General features: G+C 31.9%; 1 long non-coding RNA gene across 4 annotated transcripts in view; it reads right to left on the bottom strand.

The window, feature by feature from the left end:
• LOC109501696 overlaps positions 1–13163 on the bottom strand; it is a 529863-nt gene that overhangs the window by 205974 nt on the left and 310726 nt on the right. For 2 of the 4 annotated variants that reach the window (XR_006600911.1, XR_006600912.1), the window contains exons 4-5: positions 10477–10540; positions 6334–6437 (exon numbers count right to left, since the gene is read on the bottom strand). The exons of 1 other annotated variant lie outside the window; for it this stretch is intronic. This is a non-coding gene — a long non-coding RNA (uncharacterized LOC109501696). The remainder of the gene's footprint in view (positions 1–6333; positions 6438–10476; positions 10541–13163) is intronic. One more of the 4 variants, XR_002744133.2, reaches the window with a different exon arrangement.

Genomic DNA, 13163 nt, shown 5'->3' with positions numbered 1-13163 from the left:
TGCAGGGCTCAAACTCACGAATGGCAAGATCATGACCTGAACTGACTCTTTCCAACATTTGGTACCGGCACATTTTTTGTTTGGTTCTTAATTTTAGCTATTCTAGAGGGTGTGCAATTGTATCTCAGTGTTTTTTTTTTTTTTTTACATTTGACAGTTAAATACATTCTATTTGTATTCTTCATATAAATCAATACCTAGGTTTCCATATTAGATGTTTCTTATTTTCTAATAAATCTATTCAATGCTATAAATTTCCCTCTACCCACTGCTTTAAATATATACATAAATTGTAATATATTATTATTATGTCTTTATGTTCCTTTATTGCAAATATCTTATTTCTTATATCATATTTGGACTGTGACCTACATTTTACCTTGTACATATATATAAATGAAGAGAGATGATAGATGGATAGACAGATAGATAGATAGATTGTGATGACTTTATCATTTAGGTCTGTTGTTTTTTCCACTCTTTTAATTTCTTTTTTTAAACATTCTATTCTGTTATAGCCTACTAAGGGTTACCATGCCCACTCTATGATAAGATGGAATAGTGAACAGAAAGGAAGCCTTGAACATGGAGTAAAACGTCGAAGTTCACAGGTTTTACTTCTTACATTCTATCAATCAGGAAAGGCAAATTCATGATGCTGTAAGACGTACAAAGTGTTATTTCCTTCTTGTTCATGCTGTCTCTTCATTGTAAGTAGATGAGGGATTTCTGCTCTATGGATCCCTCAGGGGCTCGAGCTATTAAAGCAGCAGCAGCCACCTCACACTACAAGAGGAAAAGGAGAGTTCTGGAAGATAAATCTCAACTATGTCTACAATGGTGAATATGGGAAATAGTTGGCAAAAAGCACTAGTGACTGTCACATCAATGCACTAGTTGCCTCTTACTGGCAACTCTAGCAATAGCAAATTGATTTTTATTTTACTTTTTACAAATATAAGAAAATCTTTCCGAGAATGGCTTTTTTATAAAGAGACTGGCTTTATAAATACATGACATACATCAACTACTCTGTGGCTTGACCATATATTCCAGAGCCTGGAATATATCTAATTATTTATATTTCATTATTGCCTTCATATTCTGAGATTATGCAATTATGATTCATCTTTTTTGATTTTGTAATTTTAAAACATATCTCCTAGAAAATCCAGAAGTGTGTATCAATTGGGATGTGATTGCATTTTTTTTTTTACAAACTTATCAAGAAAAACTCTTCCTGGGGCGCCTAGGTGGCGCAGTCGGTTAAGCGTCCGACTTCAGCCAGGTCACGATCTCGCGGTCCGGGAGTTCGAGCCCTGCGTCAGGCTCTGGGCTGATGGCTTGGAGCCTGGAGCCTGTTTCCGATTCTGTGCCTCCCTCTCTCTCTGCCCCTCCCCCGTTCATGCTCTGTCTCTCTCTGTCCCAAAACTAAATAAACGTTGAAAAAAAAAAAAAAAAAAAAAGAAAAACTTCCATAATTTGGTCAGTTTCTTCCTTGTCAAGGAGGAAGGATTAGAAAATTACAAGTTATATACAGTGGAATTAAATTTCTATTAATAACACTGGCAGTAATAAATTTGGATGTTTCCCTTTGCAAATAATTACTTTCTAATCTCAGAAATAAAGCCAGGTTATGCTTATCAAACTACTTGCTATGATTTCATTCATCATGTGTTGATTTGTCCAAATAAGACAGAATTGATCTCTAGCATTAACCACTGTCATATGTGTATATGACAAAAGAGAGGGATGGTATCATTTGCTAAGTTGAGTCAGATTTGAAATATCAAAGTAGTCTGGCTCTACTTTGCTACTGACATTATTTGAGTTCAGATGCACTAAATTTCACTTGACTTTGGTGATGACAACAACAAAGAGTTTACATTTTAAAATCAATTAATAAAAAAACTATCATAAAATATTTGCATAATTATAATGTTACCAAGTTAAATTTTTTAAAAATGCTAATTTTTAAGTATTTACTCATCAATTTCCAAAGATTGTCAATTTTTTACACACATGCTCAATTTGTTGTTTTCTGTGCATGTTGCTAGGGTTGAAAGATGGACATCATTGTTTTGTCCTTAAATGAATTTTAAAAATTTTAATTAGTTCTTAAAGTGTAAACATAAATTTTGTTTTATATTGCTAGAGATAAAGACAATTAAAATTTTGTCTCATTAGAAAGAGACAAAAGGAACAAAGTAGCTCTGAAAAGAATAATTCAACTTCACATCCAAATACTATCTTATCTTGCTAAAGGATTATTTTCAATTATCTGGGCAAATTGTTACTATAAATTTCAATTGTGTTAAGCTATTTTCTAAGCAAATTATATCAAAATAGTTTTTTTTTTCCCTGACTACATCTTCTTTGTTGTGCCCATGAAATTGCTCTAGTTGCGAGAGGGGGGCTTCTTCACTTTTCACCATTAATAAAATGCTAGTAATGAAAAATGACAAACAATATTACATTAGGAGTAATATATGTAAATACATAAAGGTTTATTAGTTTTATAGGCAATGAAATAATGAGTTTGGTATCATTTTTTTCTATAAGATTTAGTTAAATCATGACTTTGAAAAAAATCAATGACTTTTTCTCAATTCTTCCTCTAATTATAAGCTATAAATTACATTTAAGAAATTATAAAACAATGGATACATTCCCTCTTGCTATTCTTTGAAAAACAGCCTTCCATATGAATAGTATACTAAAAAGGAAAAACTATCTGTTTCTTTAAGTTATTTTAAGATTTTTTTAATGTTTATTTATTTTTGAGAGAGAGCTTTGAGTTGTCAGCACAGAGACCGACATGGAGCTCAAACTCACAAACTGAAATCATGACCTGAGTCAAAATCAATAGTCAGGTGCTTAATCAACTGAGCCACCCAGGCACCCCCAGAAAAATTATTTCTTGACTGTGTGTGTGGTGTGTGTGTGTGTGTGTGTGTGTATACACACACATTTGTTCACAATAAAAATAATTGTATTATTTTGGTGCTATATTTTCTATTATAAATATGTAGAACTCATATCATATTTTAAAATATTATATAACACATGATAATTTCAGCAGTAATTATTAGAGAGTAATTTCATTTGTGGATTTGGGCATGTTAGAAAGAGATGGTCATAACAATACTAGTAAATCAATCTAATCCCTTGCAGGAATTTTCTAGATGACTTCCTCTGCTGTTTTTAATATTTATTTAATGAGAATGTTAATTATCATTTAGTGGCATAAAAGTAAAGAAAACATCCATGAAGCAGCTCAAATAAAAGCTGTGTTAGGAATGTCAGAAAAGTCATTATTTCTCTGTTCACAAAACTAATTGCTGGTTAGCTTAAGAAGGGCAGGATGAGTGTGGTGGTACCTAGGCAACGGGCTTTGCTAGTATTAGCATCTGACCTCTAGAGAAAACACAGCAGATCCCTAACAAGAGCAAATATTAGCAATGATATTATAAAACCATCTTCAACGTAGCTAAATTTTACTTGTAGACAGTGAGGCACAGATACATTACATCTGCATTTCAAATGAGCCCTGTCTTCATTGTGTAGATTAATTGGAGCTGAAAAGTTTCCAGATGATTACAATTAATATTGTTCCATCCACTTATTTTTTTTTAAATTGATTAATAATAACTATTCATTTTAGGAATGTTACTTGGTAGGGTAGCACCAGCAAATGTGCTTTGTATGTCCAAAGTTAAAAAAAAAAAACAACTTAGATTATACCTATCAAATATTATTTGACTTTAAGTTATAAACTGCATCTCCTTAAAGAAGTATTAATTCATTCAAAATTGAATATGCTTTAATTAGTTATACACTAGTTTACGCAATTGTTCATAAAACATGTACTATTGGTAGTTATGAAGATGAATTAACAAACCAACATGTTCCTTCAGAGTAATATACCTCATGAAAGAAACACAGGCATAAAATTAAAAAAAGGCAACATGACATTATAGGCTACAATCTGGTGCAAAATAGTATAATGGGTTCTTTACTGAAGAGGTGACTGCTAGTATCTGAAGCTTCATAGTCTTGAGTTTGGAAAAACCAAGTCTTTAAAGATGAATCTGTTTTCTAAAACATTGTTTTCAAATGTGTTTGCACATGAACCAGAGTTACAAATACAGCATACATTGTAAAGCAGTATATACATGCAGAGACACAGACCCACATGTACACATGCACACACTCACAAACTACTCACAAACTACTGAAACTAAAGTTTCATGAAATAATACTTATCTTTACTGTTTGATACACTCATGTTTTCAATTCTGTTCTATTCAACTTATAACCCTGAATTAATTCCATAACCCCATTGGTGGGTTATGATCTCTAATTCACTATCTTAGTATCAAATGCCTTAGAAGTAATCATACTGGTAATTTGCAGTAGCAGAGAGATTCTAAGCATGGGAATTATAGGATAAAGGAAGCAAATTTTATTTTTCAGTGGGAAGGTGAATGAAGTGAGAAATATAGCCAGAAAAAGGAGAAATATAGCCAGAAAAGTGAGAAATATAGCCAGAAATATAGCCAGAATATGTTTGTGTGTGCATGTGTGTGTGTTTTCTCCCTCATCTCTCCTTTCTATGGCATCTTTATAGATTCTTTTAAATCATTGGGTGAGTCTCTCTTCAGCCTAAGCAGAGGAGGTATAAACCCGGTTGAGTATATTAATAAGATAGTCTAGTGGAAAAAGGATAATCGTTTACATTTATGTACACAGCTACACATGATTGAAAGAATAAAAGCCATATACGTTTAGGTTAGTCTTTTTAAACCCTGGACCTTATCACTACAAAATAAGTTTAGGAAACATTTTGGCCTGGTAAGCATGGTATCCAAAAAAAATAAATTCCCAGATAATCTGCAGGGATCACTTTAGGATCGGTACTACTCAATGAGAGGTACAATGAGAGGTTGTTAATTAAATAATCAAACAAATTGCAACTATTAATAAAGTTTCCTGGAACTGTGCCATGGAAACATTCATTTCAGGTTATAGTTACAAAATAAATTCTCTAGAATTCATCCTTATGTAACTATCCTTAAGATAAGGATATATAATGAAATAATCTCTGCCCATTTAGTCTCAGGAGATTTTACAGTGTCATCTCTAGTTCTACGTTCAAACTGTCAGAAATACTTTTTTCAATCATAGGGCACCTAGAAGAGCAGAGGTCATGAGGCTGTCCAATTTAGTCCAGATATATAAACAATCCACATACATCTTACAGAGAGATACAAACACCAGGGCATAATATATTTGTATCATTGAACATTAAGTTAAATGAAGGAAATAAGAAATTTTTATTACATGAATTTGGTTGCTTCACCAAATATAAGAGGTCAACTTTGCCCCTAGTCACTTTCTTTCCTTTTTTCCCTCTTTATAATATGACAAGTAAAAACAACCACAGAAATAAGGTTTTCCTTTTCCAAGTCCAAGTTTCATGAAAGTAGAGAATATAGCTGGCAAAAATATTTTAAATATAGATCACCATCCCAATACACTTTGGAAGGAGATATTTGGTCCCTCGAAATTTCATTTCAAGGAAAATGCCCTAGAGCAGTGAAAAGCAGAGAAGTCATATGCAAGAGACAATATGATATGACAGAAGTTGCATATCTTGCTGTACCAGCCCAGGCTCTCTGCCCTTCACTGTGCACAAGGGCTTTATGGGAAAGGAACAAGCACCAAATGAACAATATTATTTGCTGTAAGCCACCTGGTGTGATAACTTATCCTGCCCGCACCACAGCCATTAGACCTATTGAGAAGGCATTTACTTAGTTTAGAGCATTCAGCGTGACACTGGGGACCAATGTGATTTAATATATAGCCATTCATCAGTCAATGAAGTCCACCATGAGAGTTATTCCATTCCCCTTACTCCATGCCTAAACTGATAACATTATCTATACCTTGATTGATTATCTACAGACACATAATGATATAAGCTTCCTCTCTAGTGACTTAAATTGACATCTTCTTCTTTCTTTCAAATTTTCCCATTGTGTCCTTTGAAACTCCAATCATTCTATGATTGATAAAGTCTCTACCTCCTGTCCTTAACTGCCAATAGGTTCTCCTTTGAGAATATCTACTTCCTATAGCTTACCCATTATCTCATTCTTAACCCTGAGGCTGCTTCCAGAAAATGGCTTTTCCTTTAATAAAACTCCTGCTTCTTTGAGGCTTATTCCACTGAGTTTTGCTACTTTCTATCCCTTCTGTATTTCCTCCATTTAATCCATTGACTCTTACTTTTCTCCCTAATCAGTACTGCTTTCTATCAAAGCTTACCTTTCTTAAAGTCCAGACTCCATCAACTGTTCTCTTTCAGGTCTTCTAAGTACCACATCCCACTCTCTCTGTCTCTCTTCCATAATCCTGGGACAAAAAGCCAACTGTGTATAAATATAAATCCTGGTTATGAGCTTATACTAAAGCTCGCAATCACAGCTAGAAGGAAAACTAAACAAAACAAAAACCTACAACAGAGCAGGTTTTGTTTTGTTGTTGTTTTTTTTTTTTTCCATTATAAATTGAGTCTCCATATTACCTATGAATCCTGCAACATTTTACTCTTCTGTCCAGTCAAGGACTCTTTGCAATGATTTCTCTCTAAGCTTTTAAGATCTATTCAAACTCATTGTCAATAGAAAGCTTTCCCTCTTAACAGAAATGTACAGTTGAGAAATGGCCCAAGTTTACTTTTAAGAGAATCTGAATTCTTAAACTTGGTTGAGCTTATTAGGACAGTCCTGTGTGTGTGTTAAATAGTGGTGACAGTTTTTTTTTTTTTTTTAGAAATAAAGCATTTTATATACCAATTGAGAGTAAAACTTTAAAAATGCCATGAGAATAAACTTTGATCTAAGTAGCTTCCTCTTAGCTCTTACCATCAAGAACAAAATATGAAAAAAAAAATTTTCCTGATGATTATGAAGAAATAGTAACTACAAGTAAAATAAATTGAATTCACGGTATGGCAAGAATCCTGAGTTTGGAAACAGATGATCTGCTATAACTTCCACTGCTTTTTATAGATATTTCAGTAATCCTTAGTTTTTATTGCTAGTATTTTTGCTTCAAAATTGAAGGTTGTATTAGATTTTTTCTATCATCAGCACCCCCCCAAAAAAAAATCTCTGCTTCTGTACATATGTTATTCCAAACTCATTTATATAGTCAATTACCTAGAGAACTGCTTGCATAGGGTAGAGACCATGGGCGTTTATCCATGGGTTTCCCCATATAGGGATTAAATAACTTGAATTGCCAAAAGGTAACATTTTGGCTATTTATCTGATTGCTACTGAAGTATATTTGATATACAGAGAAACATTTTTGCCTGTGAAAATATTTTTAATTGAATTCAGCAAAAGAGGGATCTTTGAGTTTGTGGTCTTGTACTTTTTTTTAAGTGTGGATGATGCGCAGTATGTAGCTAAAAAACTAATTCGTGAACGACCATTTAGGAATATAAAAACCCTTCCTCGATTAAGCAATAAATATATCCATTATATGGTTCGCTAAAACTTGGATTTTCTTCAATTTGTTTTAAAATAGATGGACTATATGTTAACTAACTAAAATTTACATAAAATTTTGAAATAATAAATAAACACATATTCTAAAAAAAATAATGGGCCAGCAAACTGGGGGAAAATGTAGTAAGAATGGGAAGAGGGTAAAAATTAGTTTAAACCAATTAGAAAAACTAGGAAGTACAGACATATAACCAAAATTAGATATTAATAATTTATATTTTCATAATCACTGCTATTAAATATGAAGTTTAGGTAATGAAAAGAACATAAGAAAAATAAGAGCAATAAATAATCAGTAAAAAAGGTGAATTGTATATACAAGTACTAAAAGAAAACAAATACAGAATATTTTGATATAATCTACAATTAATATAAAAATTTACATCAGTGGATATATTTCAGAAACAGTTAAAAGAAAGACACTAAATGTAGAACAATACAGTCTATAATTGTATGACTTGTGTGAAGTTTGACCCCCCTGCACTGAACATTAACTAAAGCTTTCCTTCAGATTTTCTGCCTACAACAATCTGAAAGAAACAACACTGGATAAAAAAGAGGATGTCAGGTGAACAGGTCCCAGTTTATATTGAATGAAGGTACTCTGGAGGCTATACGGAGTGTACAAGTGTTTTTAGTTTGTTTTTTTCTTTTTTAAAGAAATCTTAAACAAATGGTATCTCTAATATTGAAGAGACTATTAATACTTTCCAATCAGTAAAAAATGACTCAATTTACCGACCCTTACACATAAGTAACTCTAAGGAAAAAATATATAAATAAATAAACAATAACAACACAACAACAATAAATTTCCAATACATTCATAACAACAACAAAACATGGGGATGGGGGTATGAGGAAGCAAGATGACAGAATAATACACTCTTATTGTAGACTATGTGGAAAATAAATAATGAATAGGAATCAGCTGTTTGTCACATGAAGGCACTTTCTCTTTAAAATTAAGCTGGGCAAAACCTCATCCAAAAAGACTTTTCATTCTTTAAGTCTACACAAAGGATCATTGCATGTTTCCATAGTCACTCTCTAATATAGCAGTCATTACTGGATTATAATAATCCCTTAATAATTCTCTCTTTTTCAGTACACTATGAGAACCTTTAAGAAAAAAAATGTGTCTTACTTAATTTTTCCACAATATGTCTATTGCAGTACTTCCACAATAGTAGATAATCAGTAAACACTTGATGAATGCAGTGCATAAATCGGTAACCAAGATAGAGAAAGCTCTGTTTTTAACTGAATTGACTACATCTATCTTAATGAAAATTAGAGTGAAATCTTATTTCTCTCCACCTCTGTTACACATGAGGTTCTGTATTCTATTTCTCTCTTGCTGGTATTTTCTGTTAACATTAATATTTGTTCCATTCCCATTTTATTACACCACAATCCATGTCATTAATTACCATTGTTATATTTATATCACTAAAAAGAAATATTGTTTTAAAATGTCCAGGACATAATTTAAAATAAACTTCTGCACATATGTTATTATTGTCATTCTCCATTGGTTTAAAATTTGGCCCATGAAAAAAGTTGTGGACCCCTCAAAAGTGCCAGTATTTGGGGACTGAATCAAGACTGAAGTGGAAGCAAAGAGTAGAACTTGGGGGAAAAAAATACATGTGGAATGAATAAGTCCAAAGCACAGAGATTTAAGATTGAAGATATTGTAATAAACACAGACTATGTAGTCTCGATGTTTCCAGTTGTGTGATAGAGTTTTAATGTCAAAGATTGAGAAAATAGTGATATTTTATTTCCAATAGATATTTGACCTTGAAATGTCTACTGCATTATGGGGAGTCTTAGCCCACAGCCAAGGGCAAATATTATACTGCCAGGTCAAAGGGATTCAACATGAGGGACCTAGCAGGCAAAGCCTTGCTACAGAAGGTGTATCAAGAGACAAAGGACACTAGAAATCAACCTTAAGGACTTCAGCTCAGGTAAAAACATCAATAAAATAAAGAATAATGATTATGTGATTTAATATCATTATTGACTATATTATCCTGCTATCAAAAACATTTTTCACAGTTTTTGAATAAAAAAGGTGACTGTCAAAAGTCACCTGTATGACAAAGTTATGTTTATATTTAGCTCCTTTGTGTTTGAAAACATTGTTCAGTATAGGGTAGGTTTCTCTTATCTGAACTGTTTATGAGTCACAAATTTGCTCTCTAAATCATGAATTTTAAGCAATAATCCAATAAGTTTGCATGCCATGAGACATTCCCTGGTTATGGTGAGACAATAGAAGCAAGTTAGATAGTAAGGAAAAGTCACATTTTAAGGTAAACAGTTTAGGAAAATCTATGTAGTGATATTATATTTTCTGGAAATCAGAGGTTGACTACACTTGAAATAACATTCAAATAATAGTTTAAATTTAGATATGTTTATATTCGGAAATAAACAGAGATTTCTATAAACCTGACTTGATTAAATGGTTATAAAAATAATTCCCTATGAAATCCGTCATTTCATTTAAATCACTGTCTGTAATCTCACTCTGGAGAAAATATTTGAATATCTATCATCATTTCTTAGCCATTACTTAGAAAATAAATGTAGCCCATGGATTTAAGTGCTTCCCAGAAAATGCAATTTCCAAGTACATAAAAAACTCACAGCTTTAAAAAAATAAAAGGTTTTGCAAGACTATTTACCAAAAATTATAAACTACTACTTTGTAAAATTAAATGAATTCACATGTAAGATTTTGTGTCCTTAATTCTGATTTAATAAAAAAACTGTCTTAAAAATATTATCGTATATTTTGGCTGATGTAAAATTTTAAATCTCAAAGGTATACTTTTTTTCACATTACTTTTTTATTTATTCAATCACCATGACTACTCACATTCAACTCTTCGCACCTGCAGGTGAATCAAAGCCAACTTCTAAGATGTTTTGGCATCTTACTTCTTCATAGGGAAAAAGAGAAAGTCAAACTGGTTTTTTTTGCTGACCCTAAATTATAGCTTACATGAATAGCAGAAGATATACATACTATTTTTTTCCCTTGGTCTGTTTTAATCTCAGTGACTCTTCTCTTCATGAGACCCTACTTATAAAGATGAGTTGGATATACAAAAAGGGAAATAATTTTGCTGGTGCTTCAGGACCCATTGGCTGGTCTAACCGTAATAAATTGTGGCATATCTTTTATGATTACTTATAGTAGATGACTGAATAATGCCTTCATCATATATTCCTGAACTGTTTAAGTAATCATGTCTGCTATTGTAAGCTTTATCTGAGACTAATGGACTGCAATGTGAGTTATGAGTCCTCAATTGAAGCTCTTGCTATAATATGATACTTAACTTTCTTGCCACATAGGTTACATGATATGTGAACATCATGAAAATATGTGTGCATGAACATATGACTATTGACTAATAATTTTGGCTTTTTTCTGAATAAGTAATGAAAAAGAAAGTACTTAATGTATTAATAACTAAGTTTATAAGTGTTACCCAATCCATAAAAGAAAACATTGTTTTAGAAAATATATGTAGTTTAATTGATTATATGAAATTAAAAGCTTGTAACTATTGGTATAAATTTATAATTACATGCATATTTATTTATCCAAGTCCTGAACAATATTACTCATCCTTTCTTTTGAATCTCTTGTTTTTAGGTGCCTGAAAATGAGATTTTTGTTAAATTTCCTATACTATTTGTCAAAAACAGATTAAAGTATGGTTTGAAGCTATAGCATCTTAGGGGACTTGACTTTTTTAACTGCTAAAACCAAGCTGATGTGTAAAGGCATATGTTTCTAGTAACCAGATAGCAAAATGAGGTTTAAAAATGGATAACAAATTTTACTTCCATTAAATATGGTCACTCTGAGTGACGTTTGTAATGTTTAATGTCTGGACACTTGAATGACCTTATAAAAGCTTTTATAGACAGTGTTTTGTAGCTGACTGTGAAATCCAGGTAACACAAATAACAAATCGGGGTGTGTGGGAGGAGATGTGCCAATGAAAATTGCTAAATGTAATACGTTATCCTTAAAATAACAACAAAGGGCTGCAGTTGAAGAGGGGGTGGAGATATTCTCTTAAACACACAAAAAAAGGAAAAAGTAGTAAGAGTATTGAAAAGGCCAAACTAATGGATTTTCTGAATTGTGCATATTTTAGGAGATGTAGTCAAGAAGACATTAATAGTGATATAATAAATTTGTTTTTGAGAATGGCTTTCCATATAACATTTATCACCATGAGAAAATACCACTTCTGAACAAAAACAAGTTGAATAAATGTGTTAGGCAGATGTTGAGGATAAATTTATCATGCTTTAAAAAAGATTTAATTTGCATAGTTTACATATTTAATATACTATCCTTTCAATTAATTTTAGCATAAAAGTAGTGCCTACAATATCTTGTAGAGGAAAGCTATTTATGTATTTTCTTCTTGTGAGGGAGGGTGAGATATTTTACATATATGTAATTATAGCATGAACACCTCATTTTTCATGATTCTAGGAAGACTACAAAGCATTCTCATATTACTGGAATTGAAAAAGAGGTACTATGCCAATTAGTTGACTGTCTTTCATTAAACTTCTCTGATGTTCAAAATTGTGTTTTTCAGTGAGGACAATAATTAATAAAGAAATTGAAAATACTCATCCACTTTTAAACTTGAGACTGAACCTATGCCAAGTCCATAAATAATTATAAATTTAATGTTTGATTTAGCAATAAAACTTAAAAACATTTATCATAAAAGAATACATCATCATTCTCAGTGAGGGGAAACTGCTGGGGATCTGTAATGTTAACAATTAGAGCTATATTTTAACCCTGTTTTATACCATACTAGATGTTGTATTATTCATATTAATTAGATGTCTATATTTGGATGAAAACTTTAAAAATTTATTCATTTCTACTGGAACTAAGAGCTTCTATTAAATACCTTAAATATTGAACAAACATGCTGTCATGATTGTGTTTAGATTTTCTTTGTAAAATTCAGATTATTTTCCATTATACAAGTGATGCTATTTTATATAGCAAATTTACTTCTTTTACCCTGATATAATACTATCTTCTTTAATTCTCCTCTAATTCCTGTCTTTTAATAGTACTGCCACTATTTCTTGGTTATATTTTAAAATTGTATATATATTTGACTTGTTAACGCCATATATTTGATTTTGAATTTTTATGTAATCCCTAAATCTTTGTTTTAGTATGTTGGTTTAATACATTGATATTAATTTTGATAAATTATAAGTTAGACCTTATTTTTCTGTTTTTTTTCTTTTTTAAAAAAATTTTTTTAATGTTTATTTATTTCTGAGACAGAGAGAGACAGAGCATGAGTGGGGGAAGGGAAGAGAGAGGGGGAGACACAGAATCCAAAGCAGGCTCCAGGCTCCGAGCTGTCAGCACAGAGTCCAACGTGGGGCTTGAACTCACAAACCGTGAGATCATGACCTGAGCCGAAGTCGGCCGCTCAACCAACTGAGCCACCCAGGCGCCCCTGTTTTTTTTCTTAATGTTTATTTTTGACAGAGAGA

Source organism: Felis catus, chromosome B4 (genome assembly GCF_018350175.1).
Source record: "Felis catus isolate Fca126 chromosome B4, F.catus_Fca126_mat1.0, whole genome shotgun sequence".
Taxonomy (NCBI): domain Eukaryota; kingdom Metazoa; phylum Chordata; class Mammalia; order Carnivora; family Felidae; genus Felis; species Felis catus.
Note: the sequence above shows the minus strand (reverse complement) of the source record. Positions and strands in the feature narration are given on the sequence as shown.